The sequence below is a fragment of the Callorhinchus milii genome, unplaced genomic scaffold (genome assembly GCF_018977255.1).
Source record: "Callorhinchus milii isolate IMCB2004 unplaced genomic scaffold, IMCB_Cmil_1.0 Scaffold1, whole genome shotgun sequence".
Lineage (NCBI taxonomy): Eukaryota > Metazoa > Chordata > Chondrichthyes > Chimaeriformes > Callorhinchidae > Callorhinchus > Callorhinchus milii.
This window is the reverse complement of record NW_024704742.1, coordinates 4966759-4979748: the sequence shown is the minus strand read 5'-3', so window position 1 is coordinate 4979748 and position 12990 is coordinate 4966759. Positions and strand designations below refer to the sequence as shown.

General features: G+C 42.2%; 1 protein-coding gene across 4 annotated transcripts in view; it reads left to right on the top strand.

Moving 5' to 3' along the window:
* Window positions 1-5491: 5491 nt before the first annotated feature.
* The window catches only part of tmod1 (tropomodulin 1), a 34158-nt gene continuing 26659 nt past the window's right edge, over window positions 5492-12990 (top strand). For 2 of the 4 annotated variants that reach the window (XM_042336563.1, XM_042336566.1), the window contains exon 1: window positions 5492-5727. The gene's annotated coding sequence lies outside the window, so the exon portion shown is untranslated. Of the gene's footprint in view, window positions 5728-6429; window positions 6535-12990 lie in introns of those variants that run through there. The other 2 variants (XM_007899006.2, XM_007899007.2) reach the window with 2 other exon arrangements.

The following is a 12990-nucleotide window of genomic DNA, read 5'->3' as shown; positions in this document are numbered from 1 at the left end:
GTACAGGTAGTCCAACTGCTGGCCCTGGGGATGGATGTAGCCCACAAGCCCTGGGGGTAATAACCCCTTCAAAAAAAAAAATTAGTCAATCAATCCCACGTCTGTTTGTGCACAATTGGCTGCCGCGTTTTACCCACAAAATATACAATCCGATTCGCTTTACAGTATATTCTGTGAAGCGCTTTGCGACGTCTCGAAGACGTGATAAGGCGCTGTATCAAACGCAAGGCGTATTATTATCACAACCGGTACAAATGCCCAGAACTTCCGTGCACAAAGTGGTTCAGCAGATTTTTCCGTTCAACTTGCAACATAAACTCAGCATGTCCACCTCTTTCCAACACGTTGTTGCTCCCTAAACAACATTGTGTAGGGTGGCCCATTTTCTCCCATATTAGGCCCTGTATGCCCCATTCGCGTCAGCAGTCCAGCTCCCTAATCCCCCTGTGGACCTACTTCAAGATCCTCAACTTGAATTCAATTCCCTCTCTAAGCTCTCTAAGATCATCCCTTGTCCCACCATCGGCACCTGCCCCAGAAGCATATTACTTCCTTCTAAACCTGGAGCAGCTCTAGTTTCGTTTCTAACGTGGAACTCAACGGTCAGGCAGGGTGGCAACATATTGCAGAATAGTGCTCTGTTTTGGAGGAAGCTGCAAAGCCAAATAAGTGTACCATGGTGAGTAATGGTATATATTTCAATTCGATTTCGCTTGTCTGGCAGCAGCCCACTTCGTCGAGCATTACCATCTGTTTGGAAGTACTGCAACAGCGACATTAATCAACAAAGACTCAGTGGAAAGGGAGTGAAACCATTTATATTATGTGCTGCTGTACTATTATAAATTCATGTTAATAAAACAAATGATGTGATGCAGTGTTTTTTTTAAAAAATCTAAGCATCTTCACCGATTTTTCTTTTCCTCTTAATGAGAGTCGAATTGCGGCATTTCTTGTTGGCAGCCCAAACCCTTATCCACACCTTGAATATCTCCAAACTTAACTTCTCCAATGTCCTTCTTGCCTTCTAACTAACAACTCACTCTCGCCTAAAGAAAATCCTTTCTTTCGCCTTTCAGTCTGCTGCGCTCCCCCTCTGCTCAACAAACCTAGGGGTGTGTTTGTTGAATTCTCTGCCCCACCATCAGAAAGTCGAGCCTTCAGCCACTATGGAACGCCCTCCTTAAATCTGGCCACCTTGTCCCCTTCAATTGGTTTAAAATTGTGCTGAAAACCTACCACTTCAACCACATCTAAGGTCATCTCCCTTCTCGTCCCCCTAACCCTCCAGCCTCCCTGCTCTGACTCACACCACCGCTTTAAATGACTCAAGGTATTGCCCTAATGGATCCTTAAGCAAAGCAATGGTTTAGCAATTCAATAATTGCACATATTTTATTGAGAAATCTGTTAAGAAATACAACACCACAAAATACAGGACTGTCCTGTCCTCAAAATCTAGTTCATAATTACACAACAAATGACCTGCCAGTCTTTATGCTACTCAAACAGAACTTCATGCAGATGGATAACACCACCTCAGATCTATGGTTCGTTATACAATATGGTTTGGATTCAGTATTTTATGTACTAAAAACTACTGATGAGGTAAAGGCTGCAGTTCAGTCTGATTGGATTCATAACCTGCTTGAGCTTTGCTCTCATGATTTTTTTGTATCAGAATCTCTGCTCAGTTACAAATATAGATTCACTGCCAGTTCTATATATAACTGTTTTACAGAGTGGCTGAAGTTTCTTAACCCTTAGGGTACTGGCAGGAGTCCCAAGGAGTTCTGCATTCCTAAGCCAGTGTTATTTTTTAACACATTAATCCCCCTGATGTTGAAGTCTTCCCGAATCTTATAATGATAATGTTACCCAAATGTACTGATATTACACTATTGAAATATACACACAGCAATGTTTAAAATAAAATTTTAAAATGTTTTTCCATTTTTTTACTCTTACTTTCCCACTCTTAGTGTTACTACTTCATATTTGATTTTACATTATTTCTAAACAAAATTCTACACTTTAATTTGTGCATTTTTGTTAACTAAACCTCTTGCCTTTCTTAAAATAATTGAAAGCATTTGAAAGCACCTGGAAAGCTGCTTGAATCGACTCTTAAACCTTCACAATAAGTAAGTCACTTATGTGTGAAATGTTAGTGGTACTGTGTTGAGTGCTTTTCTGGTGATCAGGAGAGCTGTGCTTTGCTCTACCGAAGCAGAAATTACGCCTACGGATAGAGCTAGCCGGCTGACAGAGTCCATCAGATAGGGCGGGTATTCTGCAAGGATGAGATCAAATGGGCTGTAGAGACTTCTTCAACTGATCCTCTGAAGATCTCCAACAAGATCTTGGGTCGGAGCTAAGTTCCTGTGAGATGGTGTGATGTAGAAGACACCCTTTACATCCCAAGACACTTTTTCCAGTGAAAATTTACACTGGAGTTTGCCAACAAGTAACCCCCAAATGAACATTGGCATTGTACTTACATTGCTTTAATTGAAATTTAATTTAATTAGGTACTTACAGTACTTAATTGTTGGATCGCTTCCCAGGGGTATTAATCCCTTCAAAAAAATAATAATTGGTCACTCAATCCATGACTGTTTTTGGGACACTCCTCTACGCAATTGGCTGCCGCGTTTCGCCCACAAAATACACAGTGAACTCACTTTAAAGTGCATCTTGTGAAGTGCTTTGAGACGTCTCGACGATGTGATAAAGCACTGTATCAAATGCAAGGATTATTATTAGTAGTAGTACTTCTCCTGGAAAAGAGTTAGTGATGTCAAGCATGTTTTTGATACAACACAATGCTGTAGAGTCATGGACAGGCAGTCTGGTGCTTAAAATGCCTCCCAGTGATATTTTTGGCTCATTCTTGTGATATGGTGAAGACGAAATGAAGAATACTTTAATAGATAGTTATTATCGATGGCCAGATTCTAGAGAAGCTTGCATCAATGTTGTTGTTGGCTCTCACAGCATTACAAATTCCTTCGTTTACTACTGAGAACGTCGTTTAATTGTACCATGCAATCATCCCTCTGTAAGTATTCTGCTTGGAACCAATGCAATTCATTATCTTTAAATATTCAAGGATATTTAAGCATATCATTTCTAAAGCCCTTTTTTAAAAATATGTTCTTATCTTATTATGGAAAATATTTTTGGTAACAAGGAATTGGAAAGTTTGGGCTCATGATGGTTTATTTTGACCATTTAGCTGCGACGGACTTGTGAGATGGTATCTGTGATATATAGGCGGCTTCTTGTTTGTTTGTTTTCTAAATATAGAATGTCACAAATGCATGTTATTCCACGTCGAAATCCACCTGTTGCGTCTATATGTTTTAAGCGTTATCTTTAGCATAAACCATGTCAAACATTTCACCAGTTGCCGGCAGTTTTCAAGAACCTGGTGTCAAGTGTGGAAGGGTTGTTTGAGATTCTCCTTCCAGCGAAAAACAGCTGCCGCTCAATTGTAAAACTTTTTTTTTCTACACAGTAATACTATATCTGATGATCAGCAATCTCGTTCCGTAAAGCTGCCGGTGGGTCATTGAATTACACGATGTAAATGAACTTTTCTCTGAACACCATGTTCGTACGCTAACCAGTGAGCTAAGTTGTGGGTGGGTATGTACTCACAGCTCCCCGTACAACGAGAGCCTGTTACTGCTCGTGTTGTCCTGATGGGGAATGGGGCATTTTAATAAAGATGATGGGATTCCCAAAAGAAAGGGTGAATTAGTGAAAGGACACAATATCTATATCATTATAGTATTATATATATCGCCCGGTATTTGTGGTAGTTAAGAAGTTTGTGGAAAGCACCCTATGCTCATAGCTGGGCTTTGACCCTTTCAGTGCTGATAGATACCATAGCAAATGTTATGCTGTTATTTTGTTGGCTGTATCCATGGGTGTTGCTGGACTGGTATAAATCTGCCTGCAGTACGTGGTGTGTTTTGAGAGATCCCGGGAACTATCTGTGGACAATTGAATCTATCTCCCCATCTCCAACATATAGCGGTGGGACCAAGGAGGCACAAAGAGCATGTATTATAGCGCAGTGTAGTGACTATCCCCTTTGGAAGGAGAGGAAAAAGTGTAGTCGTTTTTGGAGCTGAGCTAATTCCAAAGTGACAACATGGCAATGGAATGTCAAACCCTCTGCGGTGGTTCCTAAGCCAGACGGGTTCACAATAAATACTCCAGGCCATTGACGATGACAGATCAGCCAGTTTGGGTCACCAGCAGGGCTCGGAGGGGTAGACTGGGACCACAAATTCTTCCCGCTTGGCTTCTGTTAACCATGCGAGCAATAGCCTTAAGCCCCTAAGGGATAGAGTGGTCCGAGCCGGACACGGAGTGGGAAGCTTGCCAAGGCAGTGCTCTTAGTGCCAAGCTATGCAGTTTTAACTGGGCAGAGTGTAGAATTTCCAGAAGTTTCTCAGTGCGGACTCCGAGGTCCCTAAACCTTGCCAACCTGTGCCAAATACCTCTCCAGAATTAGGGACGCGGGGTGCCTAACGTTAAAAATAGTAGAGTAACAGTCCAGCAATAAAAATAAAAGCAGGGAAAGATGGAAAAGGGCACAATAGATAGGATGATGAAACATTTGTGTTTTGAAAGGTTTTTTTTGAATTTTTGAAACATTTTTTGGTTTTATTTGCAGTTTTTTTTTGTTGGTATTATTAATATTTCGAGTTGCTAAGTGAAGAATGATTTTTATTATTTTATAGTGTAAGTTACATGCCAATTGACAATAATTGAGAAGTTCTTTCACCAGCCCATTTCTTCTGCTCACTCACCAGACACCATCCAATTCCCCCTGGTAAAACTTTCCAGATTTTTTTTTTTGGGGGGGGTTTATCTTTGACATCTTGCAATTCATACAACACTCACTGCAATATCTTCGAGTGCTTACAAAAGTTCTAAATGAATCAAGAGAAACTCTTTTTGCATCTCCCCCCCCCCCCCCCAAAAAAAAAGAATAATAAATAATAAAAAATAAAATAAATTTAATAAAAAAAGATGCTTTTGCCTTCTGGAGACTCGTCGGAAGTTAGAATCTGTGGGTTGTTATTTCTGATGAAAGTCACTTTGCAATACATACACAAATACACAAATATATAAATACACAAATGTATAAATACACAAACACATCAATATAGAAACACACAGACACATAAATACGCAAATGCATCAATGCACAAATACATCAATAAATCAATCAATTAATCAATCAATCAATCAATCAATCAATAAACTAACTACATTACATTTTCCTGCATTATAAGTCCCTAAGATTGCACTTTAAAGTTGTTGCTTTAAAGTGCAAAGCAGATAAGTGGCTGGAAGTTGAGTGTTGATGGGCAAATTGGTGGGGGGTTGGGGTGGGATGGAGGGATGGAGGATGGGAGGGAGGAATTGGGTACCTAAATTGGATGCTCTCTCTCTCTCTCTCTCTGTGCTGTGGGTGTAGGGGGCGCGCCTGTGCTTTGTAACGTGTGAAGGTTGTGAACCACAAGGAGAGAAGCTGTGGGAGGGAGAGAGAGAGAGAGAGAGGGAGGGAAGGAAGGAGAGAGAGAGAGAGAGAGAGGAGAGCAAGTTCACAGCCTCTCTCAGAGTCCTGGCCAGGGGGGTACCCACTGCCATCCCTGACCCCAACCAGTCACCCACACACCCTGCAAACCAACACCAACAAAGGTAAGCCACCTCTCTCTCTCTCTCTCTCCCTCCCTCCCTCCCTCCTTCCCTCTCTCTTCTCTTCTCTTTCTTTCTTTCTTTCTTTCTCTCTCTCTCTCTCTCTGCTTCTTTTTCTTATTGACTTCTGTCTCTTCTATTCTGCAAAGCCATATCTGGTCAAAATATTTCAGCTGTCACAAAGTGGGAATGAGCACAACACAAGCTCAGCTCTAAAAATAGACTCAAGAGAAGAGAAGAGAGGAGGAAAAAAAAAAACCTAATCTGAGAGCAACTCATTGCTTCTCGGACACCCCTGTGTTGTGTTTCTTTTTTTCCTTTCGCTTCGTTGGGATAGAAGCCGTGAGGTTTTCCTTTGTTTCGAAATGTTTTTATTTGTCAGATGTATGCGTGTAATTTAAAGACGAGCTGTCTTCGGAGGGTGTTGCTTTCTTTCTTTTGCAATGTAACTTGGGTGAACGCGATTAAAAATAGCCCAGTGAAGTCAGCTTCCAACAACCTGGAAGTGGTATACATGTCGGTTTCTTTAAATGGCTAAAAAAAACACAGAGACAACCATATGTATCAGATCTGGCGCTCACACTCTCACGCTCACACTCGCTCACTCTCTCCCACACTCACTCTCACACACTCGCGCTCACTCGTTCACTCTCAAACTCACTCGAACTCACTCACGCTCACACGCTTACTCACGCTCACATTCCCGCACTCTCACACTCACTCACTCACTCACGTCGCTCACGAAGTCTATGCCGCCTTTTCTGGTGTCCCTCTCAGCCTTGATTGACCGCAGCCGGACAGTACGAAGTGGTAGTTTTAATCGTTCATTCGTGAAATGAAACAAAAATACGTGTCGTGGAATGGATTACTGGAAAAGTGCAGAAGGAAATGTTTATGAGTGTTTAATATTTTGACTTGCTAAAACGTTTGCTGTGACGTGTCAGGAATTAACACCCAACTTGACGAACGTCCGGGTTCGATGGGGTTGGAATGAAAACTGCAGATTGAATAGGAATAGTTGTTACCGTTGGGATCAGACCGAAAGAAAGTGGCTGTCACCCGTACTGTTCAGTGTCACGTTAGCACCTAGTGGCTCACTGTGTCACACAGACCAGGGAGTTTTGACAGCTGCTATGAAGCGAGTGGTTAAAAGAGACACACACACCACTGGTTCTACTTAAATCAGGGAAATTCGTGTTTTGTCTCAGTTTAAAATTGTTCTAGACTTGGCCGTTCGTGAGAGAGAGGCAAAGTTGTTTTGTACCAGACCTGTCGATGCTCGTTTGTATTCAAAAAAAATACAGTGCCGTTGTTTTTAAAGCAAACGCTGCTTGGCAGAAATCAAGTGTCACGTTGGGTTGGAGACACTCAAGTAGTTTGCGCTGACGCTATTTGACTTAGTGGTCGTGGAAAAGCTTTTAAGCTCTCAGGTGGCTTTCTTTGTTGAAAGGAGATAGATGAAGCCAAATGGTTTCTTGGAGAAAATGAGGAGGTAGTCGGATTAAGTGAAAATCTCACCAAATTGTTGGGCGCAGGACATGGACTGTATTTTGTGGGGGTGCAGAGGAAATTACAGGTGTTGTTAATTACTTAATAGATAACAGTGAAAAGAATTCTAGGAAAAAGCAATAATTTGGTCACTCAATCCACGACTGTTTGTGGGACACTGCCGTGCGCAATTGGCTGCCAAGATATACAATCACTACACTTTACAATATATTCTGTGAAGAGCTTTGAGACATCTCAATGTCGTGATGAGACATTATATCAAATGCAAGGATTATTACTATTATTACCATCTGTAATCCTTTTCATTGGTTCTTAACGCGGACATCTGTAATTCTTTTTGAACATGTATGTTTACACAATGTTTTTGGGGTCAGCCGGTGTCTGACACATGTGGAAACCCATCACCGTTGCTTAAGAGTATCCAAATCAAACTGAGAATTCCACGCATCTCACTTACACATGGAAATCCCAGAGATAGATGGTTGGAATGGAATGCGCTCTCTTTCTCTCTCCCTGGAGGGACACATCCTGTTTACCTAATTCCGGAAAGTAGTAGGCGCAGGTTGGCAAGAGCCAAGGCTTGGGGACCCCTGAGTCTGCGTTGGGGTAACTGCTGGAGTCTATCCAGCTAACACCGCACAGCTTGCCATCAATATCGCTATCCGGCAAGCTTTCCCGCTGCTTGTCCAGCTAGGACCACCTTTCCGTTAGGGCTTTGGCGTGCAGGGTGAACAGGAGCTGAGTGGGATGACTCCCTGCCCCCAGTGACTGGTCTGTCCTTCCAGGTCCTGCCGATGAGCCGAGCTGGGTAGTGCTGTCATCAGCCGGGCCCTGGAATACTGCGAACCCGTACACAACTCAAGCAACTCAAGTAATGCACGTGATTTACACAATTCGCATAACAGACGGCACTGCTTGGAATCACTTTCTGCTTTATAACACTAGTATGACCACAGCCTCGATCTCTTCGCGATCATCACTTACACCAGCGCAAGTACATTTTGCCTCGAAAAAAATGTACTCCAGATATCTTTAACCTGCTGTGCGTCAATTGGGTTGAATCATGGTTGCCTAGTATGTCTATAGCAACAGTGACTTTCCCAGAGTCAAAGGGGGTTGAATGAGCTCAGGCCGCTGTGCTCTGTGACGATGACCGTTTGAGAGTCAATCCAGTATTGACTGGTCAAGCATAAGGTTTCACCGTACTCGGCCAGGAAGGACTGCTCTGCCTATTGGTTGTTTTCAGGTTTGAGAACACGTTCTCGCCTTCCAAGGTTTTCATTGGTGAGCCACTCGTGTTGGTCAGTCTACACGGAGTACAGAGCTGCCTGAGTATGTCTCTCCAGAAATGATTCCGCGAGTCGATGACGCCCACTCTTCCTTCCCCTCCCGTTTTATCAACTTTAAAAGGGTGAAAAACTGTGTTCACTCACTGGGATTTAACTCCGAAGCTCTGTTTCCTAACAACAGTAACAACTTGCATTTATGTAGCACCCATCACGCAGGTTAGTGCCTCAGAACATCCAGGAGTCAACCAGTTGAGCAACCCAAAATCCTGATTATTCCCTCTTTGAGGAAGAGGGTTTTTTTTTAAAGAATATAATGAGAGATATTGACTCTAATTCAGTTACGTTACAAAATATATCGATCTTGAACTCGATAGGTTTGAAATTGAAGCAAAATTAGTTGTCTACAATTACCACTATTCATAATGTTAATGAATAACACTTGGACATGTGTACATTGGATTATTTTACTGTATCGACAAAACATGTATTGTAATTTTGTTTATTTTCAGTGCATGTTTATAATCAACCTGATGTGGACAATAATATATTATCTTCCAGTTTATTTCATTCTGACAAGTATCTCATAGTTATTGTAAATGAAAAAAATATCTCAGGGAATCTGGAAAATAAGGAAACCTAAATTGGTCAGAAGACTACAGTCGGACTAAGTTAACCAACAATAACGTTGAATTAGGGGAGAAAAATCTCACCGTCAACAACTCGGTTTAAACATTAGATTAATAGTAATCAAACCATCTTTTTTTGGCCTTGTAGTATTGGCTCTTTTTAGGATTTTATTTTGTTTTTATATTGCGTGCTCGTGACGGCATTGGGGAAACTGGCTCTCGCTCAAAGACACCGTTGAGCCCGACGCAGTTTGAGGGAACTGAAATAAGCGTCCACTAAAATAAGCCTCATCAAGCCCCCGAGGGACTGTCTCCACCGCATTTATTTACACTGTGTTAGGAGCAGTAAATCATTTGATAACAAGGTTCAACAAACCATTCAGCGTTGATAGCACGAGGGAGAAAGCTAAGTTGAAGTTTTTTGGCAATCCTTGTCGAAGGTATAGCTAGATTTTTGAAAGAAATCGTTGATCAGATTATTATTTATAATAGTAATAATATGTGCGTTTGATCTCTCGCCTTACCATTTGCCGACAACGTTTCAGAGCGCTTCACAGAATTTACTGTAAATTTACTGTAAATTTACCTGTTTGGAGGCAAATACGACAGCAATTTGCGCACAGCGAAGTCTTACAAACAGCCATGTGTTTTTTGGTCAAAATGTTTTATTTTTAAAAATGTTTTGACTGGGACAGCTACAGTTCTTGGCATTTATTTATGGGTTCCGATGTCCGAATAATGTTTTAGTGAAGCATGCATTTGATAACCCAAAGCTTGTTTGAAACGCTACAGTCTGACTATGTTTACTACAGTTTCTTTTCTGCAAAGATTGTTGGCCAGGACGCGGGGAGAAACTCCTCGTTTTGAATTTGGCCTTGGGATCTTTAAGATCTACTTGAACAGGAAGTTGGAACCGTGATTTAGCACCTCATCCAAAGGGTGACAAACTCCGACAGTGCAATATATTGCATTGCATTAGAGTAACAGCCTGGAGAAGTTGCTCAAAGTTTTGAAGTGGGGTTTGACCTTCTGACTTGGAGGCATAAATGCTACAACTGATCCAGACTGACCCCTAAATGAAAGCTTTTTTTTTTCTCAGAGCTATGCTTTTTGACTGAAAATATATATATACACATATATATATATATGTATATATACACACACTACTGGAGTCATAGCGTGGCTTTTTTTGATAACAAAAATGACTTTTGCTCTTCATAGTTCGACACATCAATGCCGGATTGAACCAGATGGATAGGAAAGTTACCTTCTAATTTTGTTTTAAAAAATACCTTCTTTGTGATATTGCTGTTTTAATGCAAAAGTGGTTGGAGCACTGCCTTGCAAGCGAGAGAACTGGGTTCAATTCCCGGCAGGGCGAAATCTTGGGTCTGTTTACCTAGCAATAACTAGGAACCCAGTCGTTAGGCGATTGGTGGATCGCTTTTCCGGGGGTAATAATTCCTTCCAAAAAAGAAATAATAAATTGGTCACTCGATCCACGACTGTCCGTGGGACGCTGCTGTGCGGAATTGGCTGCAGTTGCAATTGGCTGAGTATCCAATGGTTAATTTTAGGTGTTCAAGGATATAATTTGATACCATGGAGAAATTAGTTTGGCTGCCTTTCTGACCATGTTTTCAGGGGTCAGCGTGCCTCAGAAGGTGGAATTTGCCCCATGTTGGCACTTGGAGCTCACAGTCTGAGCTGACAATGCAGTGTAGTGCTGGAAGACTGCTGCATTATCAGAGATATTAAACTTGTCTTGCGGAATGAGATATTAAACTAAGATCCTATCTGCGTAATCAGGTGGATGTTAAAGATCCCATGCCCTTGCCAACAATCACTAAGATAATTTGTTGGTCATTTACTTCATGGCTATTTGTGGGACATTGCTTTGCGCAAATTGCCTGCTGTCTTCGCTTACAAATACGTCAGTGAACTTTACAGAAAATTCTTTGATCAAATGCAACGTGATCAATTGCAAGTTTTAGTGTTATTATATATTGAGACCCCAATAAATGTCATTCAATTTAATGGAACTGCATTTCTGAGAAAGCAAAGTAGGCCTTTTGCCAGAACTTTGACATTAGCCTCGTAGATATACTTAAAATTAATATATAAATAAAGGATCATGTTTCTATAGTTCAGAGCTATTCAGTGCACCACAGGAGTTGAGAAGAGCGGTAAAGGAATAAAATGGGAAAAGAGGTAGCATTTGGTTGCTTTCATGTAAAATGAGGGTGGAGGGGGGGGCGGGGGGTGAAGAACCCAAAAATGTTAATGTCACTTTGGCCCCACTCTCTGGGATTCTCTCCTTAAATCACTGCACCTCACATCCTCCCCTGTCTGCTTTCAAAATCCATCAAAAAGCCTATTTCTTTACGCAATAAAAACAGAAGTCTCTGGGAACACACAGCAGGTCAGGCAGCATCTATGGAGAGAGGAAAGTGAGTTAATGTTTCAGCTCTGACGAAAGGTGATCGACCTGAAATACTTTGTTTTTATTTCAGATTTCCAGCATCTGCGGTATTTTGCTCTTTTGTCTACTTCTTTATGCCTTCGGCCATCTCCTTCCTTCTCGCTCTTTCCGTTTCTGAAGCATCTTGAGACATTTTCTGTTTAAAACGAGACCAAAAAAACGAATGCTGCATAACGTCAAGTTGTCGTTGAAGTACAATCCTGAAAATTATTAAGTTAGAGTGGCAGACGGTGTGAAGACTTTTGATTTCAGGGAGTGGGCAGAATGTCAAACTGCATTCATGAACCTTCTGATAACTCAACCCTGGCTTAACTTGTCATTACTACTTAAATCATCACGCTGTCAATATTCCAGACGCGTGTATTTGTAATTATACATCTGCCAAACTCGCCGATAACTTGTCACTGAGCCCCTTTCCCTCGGAGTGACGAGTTATCAGAGTTCATTTTATTTGTTACTTGGGAGGAACAACGTTTGTTTCGAGGTAAAGTAGCGTTAACAGATTCGAGAGAGAGTTGTTAGAAACAGTACACACCTGACATATGACAAACCTTTTATTGTGGGTTGTCGAGGAGAGCTGCTAAAAGAGCCGTCCTGATATAGGAGCAGTGTGCAAGTTTTCAGCAAATCTCGACTTAATAATAATAATAATAATAATAATCCTTGCATTTGATACAGCGCCTTATCACGTCTTCGAGACGTCTCAAAGCGCTTCACAGAATATACTGTAAAGTGAATTGACTGTATATTTTTGTGGGCGAAACGCGGCGGCCAATTACGCACAGCAGCGTCCCCACAAACAGTCGTGGATTGAGTGACCAAATTATTATTGGTTTTTTGGGGCTTTTTTAAAGGATTATTATCTCCAGAAAAGCGATCCGCCAATTGATTAGCAACCACGTTCCTACTTACTGCTGTGTAAACAGCCACCCCAACTCCACCCTCCACAGACTGCAGATCATCCAGAACTCTGCAGCCCGTCGTGTCCTCTCCCGCACCAGGCTCCACGACCCCATCACCCCCATCCTCACTCGACTCCACTGGCTTCCCATCACACAGAGGATACAGTTGAAGCTCCTGGTCCTCACTTTCAAAGCCATCCATGGTTTTGCTCTCCCCCTACTCTGCGACCTCCTAACCCCCTACCATCGTGCCCGCTCCCTCCGCTCAGCGGCTCTCGCCTGCTTCACATGCCCCGCTTCACTCGCCCCACCATCGGCGGGCGGGCCTTCAGCCACTCTGCCCCCATCCTCTGAAGCTCCATCCCTCAGGTTCTCCCCCTCACCCCTTCCCTTTCCTCCTTCAAGATCTGTCTCTAGACCCTCCTTTTCGACCGTGCCCTCCTTCCCCGCCCCCCCTT